This window comes from Schistocerca americana, unplaced genomic scaffold (assembly GCF_021461395.2).
Source record: "Schistocerca americana isolate TAMUIC-IGC-003095 unplaced genomic scaffold, iqSchAmer2.1 HiC_scaffold_422, whole genome shotgun sequence".
Lineage (NCBI taxonomy): Eukaryota > Metazoa > Arthropoda > Insecta > Orthoptera > Acrididae > Schistocerca > Schistocerca americana.
This window is the reverse complement of record NW_025726151.1, coordinates 47,501-52,500: the sequence shown is the minus strand read 5'-3', so window position 1 is coordinate 52,500 and position 5,000 is coordinate 47,501. Positions and strand designations below refer to the sequence as shown.

The following is a 5,000-nucleotide window of genomic DNA, read 5'->3' as shown; positions in this document are numbered from 1 at the left end:
TTGGGCCTTAACCTAACCTATATTGGGCCTTAACCTAACCTATATTGGGCCTTAACCTAACCTATATTGGGCCTTAACGTAACCCACGTTGCGCCTTAACGTAACCCACGTTGCGCCTTAACGTAACCCACGTTGCGCCTTAACGTAACCCACGTTGCGCCTTAACGTAACCCACGTTGCGCCTTAACGTAACCCACGTTGCGCCTTAACCTAACCCATATTGCGCCTTAACCTAACCCATATTGCGCCTTAACCTAACCCATATTGCGCCTTAACCTAACCCATATTGTACCTTAACCTAACCTATATTGTACCTTAACCTAACCTATATTGTACCTTAACCTAACCTATATTGGGCCTTAACCTAACCTATATTGGGCCTTAACCTAACCTATATTGGGCCTTAACCTAACCTATATTGGGCCTTAACCTAACCTATATTGGGCCTTAACGTAACCCACGTTGCGCCTTAACGTAACCCACGTTGCGCCTTAACGTAACCCACGTTGCGCCTTAACGTAACCCACGTTGCGCCTTAACGTAACCCACGTTGCGCCTTAACGTAACCCACGTTGCGCCTTAACCTAACCCATATTGCGCCTTAACCTAACCCATATTGCGCCTTAACCTAACCCATATTGCGCCTTAACCTAACCCATATTGTGCCTTAACCTAACCTATATTGTACCTTAACCTAACCCATATTGTACCTTAACCTAACCTATATTGTACCTTAACCTAACCTATATTGTACCTTAACCTAACCTATATTGTACCTTAACCTAACCCATATTGCGCCTTAACCTAACCCATATTGCGCCTTAACCTAACCCATATTGCGCCTTAACCTAACCCATATTGCGCCTTAACCTAACCCATATTGCGCCTTAACCTAACCCATATTGCGCCTTAACCTAACCCATATTGCGCCTTAACCTAACCCATATTGCGCCTTAACCTAACCCATATTGCGCCTTAACCTAACCCATATTGTACCTTAACCTAACCCATATTGTACCTTAACCTAACCTATATTGTACCTTAACCTAACCTATATTGTACCTTAACCTAACCTATATTGTACCTTAACCTAACCTATATTGGGCCTTAACCTAACCTATATTGGGCCTTAACCTAACCTATATTGGGCCTTAACCTAACCTATATTGGGCCTTAACCTAACCTATATTGGGCCTTAACGTAACCCACGTTGCGCCTTAACGTAACCCACGTTGCGCCTTAACGTAACCCACGTTGCGCCTTAACGTAACCCACGTTGCGCCTTAACGTAACCCACGTTGCGCCTTAACGTAACCCACGTTGCGCCTTAACGTAACCCACGTTGCGCCTTAACGTAACCCACGTTGCGCCTTAACCCAACACACGTTGCGCCTTAACCCAACACACGTTGGGCCTTAACCCAACACACGTTGGGCCTTAACCCAACACACGTTGGGCCTTAACCCAACACACGTTGGGCCTTAACCCAACACACGTTGGGCCTTAACCCAACACACGTTGGGCCTTAACCCAACACACGTTGGGCCTTAACCCAACACACGTTGGGCCTTAACCCAACACACGTTGGGCCTTAACCCAACACACGTTGGGCCTTAACCCAACACACGTTGGGCCTTAACCCAACACACGTTGGGCCTTAACCCAACACACGTTGGGCCTTAACCCAACACACGTTGGGCCTTAACCCAACACACGTTGGGCCTTAACCCAACACACGTTGGGCCTTAACCCAACACACGTTGGGCCTTAACCCAACACACGTTGGGCCTTAACCCAACACACGTTGGGCCTTAACCCAACACACGTTGGGCCTTAACCTGCTCTGTAATTGTCATACGACGCGTTAAATTAGTGTGGTGTTGCCTAACTGCAACCCCCGCAATATAGTTTGCTACTCGCACTGCCTGGTCCCCAGAGTATCGCTTCATGTTAAACACCTTGCAGCTATACACTGTAATGCGGATGGCAGCAGGACGTACATGCTCAATGCCCTTCGCAGTTGTTCATTGGCATTTGCATGGCGAAGCACAGCCTACGTTGTGGTACGGCGTGTGTCAACTGTCCGCTGATGTTGTACGTCCAAATCACACACTGTACTGCACATTGGTCCTCATGTACTGAATGATACATCGTGGTACATGTGTGACCGTACCACGACTGCGCCAACAACGGCGAACCATACGGTCCAAATATTGTGCACTCAGCTACGTGTCGTCTCCCTATAAGAGCTGGATTGCAGTATGGTATGCCGTGGATGGCGATCAGCATGAGCCGTCTGTTGATGTAGTGGCGCGTGTTGTCAGACGTAGTCGTCTCTTCTCACACACCGTGATAGCATGGTGCACTGCGTTCCACATCTGCGACATGCGACAGAGGCCGGTTGACAGTCGTTCGCGCAATGGACATCGCATACGTACGGGGGCCACCTTCCACGTGTTCGCGAAGCGTGCACATGTTGTTGCGTGTATGTGGGCAGACATAGTGTGTCGTGACACCTGACACAGGCATGCAACAATCGTTGAATTTGCAAATGGCGATGGACGTCTACGTTTGCTGGTGACGTTACGCAAATGAACAACTGGTAAACGGTTGTGGTGCGGTTGTTCTCGCTAGAGGTGAATCAGTGATGGCGACGATCGGTTGAGCTACCAACCGGTTGTTTCAGCGATACCCACCATGCCCACGAACGTGAATGGCATGTGGGTGTGAAGCGATACGCGGCGGTGGCTGGGTGGGACCGTCCCCGGCCGGTGAGGGGGGGCCTCCCGGCGTGCTGGCCGCGCGGTGCGTGGGCGCACGCGCTACAGCCGGCTGGTGGGGGCGGCCAGTGGCAGGCGCGCCGGCCGACGGAGGCGGCAGGCGGCGCAGCTGCGCGCCGGCGCACCCTGCACGCGGCGCCGTGCGGCCAAAGTAGGTCCTCGCGGGCCCGGTGCGAAGCGCGGTGGACATCTGCAGTGTGCTGGTCCGATTGAGGACTGTGTGCGCTGAGGATGCGCCGCCGCCCGGCGCTCGGCGCCGCGACGCCGTCTGCTGCTCGGTCGCCTCTGCGGTTCTCGCAGGTGGTTTGTATCGCAGCTGTGCGGACGTGTTGGCGCGTGCGCTGTGCTGGGAGAGTTCGCTTCGGCACCCAAGTGGGGCTTTTGTCCTTCTGTGGCGCTGGCGTTGGAGCTGCCGGCCACCGTAGGTGGCGCGTGTTGTCTCCCGCCGGCAATGCCACGACAGCACGCTCCCGGGCCTCTGTCGGCAGCGGCAAGCTCAGTTGGGAGCACGGGTGGTCGCACCTAAAGCGTCTACTCGCCAAACTCCGGGCGATTGCGCCTCTCTCGAACCCGACCAAGTACTTAGGACGGCGCTGCGCGCCGCCGGGACCTGAGAGGGTTTCGAGGTGTATTGTGCAGGGGAGCTCAGCCTCCTCCTGTTTGCAGAATAATTGAGCGGACGCTTGCGTGTTCGCGCGGGCCCCCGGGACACACTCCCGGGCGGCCGGCTGCTCAGCTCTAGTTGACGCAGCTCCCTGGTTGATCCTGCCAGTAGTCATATGCTTGTCTCAAAGATTAAGCCATGCATGTCTCAGTACAAGCCGCATTAAGGTGAAACCGCGAAGGGCTCATTAAATCAGTTATGGTTCCTTAGATCGTACCCACGTTACTTGGATAACTGTGGTAATTCTAGAGCTAATACATGCAAACAGAGTCCCGACCAGAGATGGAAGGGACGCTTTTATTAGATCAAAACCAATCGGTCGGCTCGTCCGGTCCGTTTGCCTTGGTGACTCTGAATAACTTTGGGCTGATCGCACGGTCCTCGTACCGGCGACGCATCTTTCAAATGTCTGCCTTATCAACTGTCGATGGTAGGTTCTGCGCCTACCATGGTTGTAACGGGTAACGGGGAATCAGGGTTCGATTCCGGAGAGGGAGCCTGAGAAACGGCTACCACATCCAAGGAAGGCAGCAGGCGCGCAAATTACCCACTCCCGGCACGGGGAGGTAGTGACGAAAAATAACGATACGGGACTCATCCGAGGCCCCGTAATCGGAATGAGTACACTTTAAATCCTTTAACGAGTATCTATTGGAGGGCAAGTCTGGTGCCAGCAGCCGCGGTAATTCCAGCTCCAATAGCGTATATTAAAGTTGTTGCGGTTAAAAAGCTCGTAGTTGGATTTGTGTCCCACGCTGTTGGTTCACCGCCCGTCGGTGTTTAACTGGCATGTATCGTGGGACGTCCTGCCGGTGGGGCGAGCTGAAGGCGTGCGACGCGCCTCGTGCGTGCTCGTGCGTCCCGAGGCGGACCCCGTTGCAATCCTACCAGGGTGCTCTTGAGTGAGTGTCTCGGTGGGCCGGCACGTTTACTTTGAACAAATTAGAGTGCTTAAAGCAGGCAAGCCCGCCTGAATACTGTGTGCATGGAATAATGGAATAGGACCTCGGTTCTATTTTGTTGGTTTTCGGAACCCGAGGTAATGATTAATAGGGACAGGCGGGGGCATTCGTATTGCGACGTTAGAGGTGAAATTCTTGGATCGTCGCAAGACGAACAGAAGCGAAAGCATTTGCCAAGTATGTTTTCATTAATCAAGAACGAAAGTTAGAGGTTCGAAGGCGATCAGATACCGCCCTAGTTCTAACCATAAACGATGCCAGCCAGCGATCCGCCGCAGTTCCTCCGATGACTCGGCGGGCAGCCTCCGGGAAACCAAAGCTTTTGGGTTCCGGGGGAAGTATGGTTGCAAAGCTGAAACTTAAAGGAATTGACGGAAGGGCACCACCAGGAGTGGAGCCTGCGGCTTAATTTGACTCAACACGGGAAACCTCACCAGGCCCGGACACCGGAAGGATTGACAGATTGATAGCTCTTTCTTGATTCGGTGGGTGGTGGTGCATGGCCGTTCTTAGTTGGTGGAGCGATTTGTCTGGTTAATTCCGATAACGAACGAGACTCTAGCCTGCTAACTAGTCGCGTGACATCCTTCGTGC

At 53.0% G+C, this 5,000-nt stretch overlaps 1 non-coding gene across 1 annotated transcript in view; it reads left to right on the top strand.

The window, feature by feature from the left end:
- Positions 1-3,532: 3,532 nt before the first annotated feature.
- Positions 3,533-5,000, top strand: part of LOC124582907 — a 1,910-nt gene continuing 442 nt past the window's right edge. The window contains exon 1 of the ribosomal RNA XR_006973969.1: positions 3,533-5,000. This exon is cut by the window's right edge and continues 442 nt beyond it. This is a non-coding gene — a ribosomal RNA (small subunit ribosomal RNA).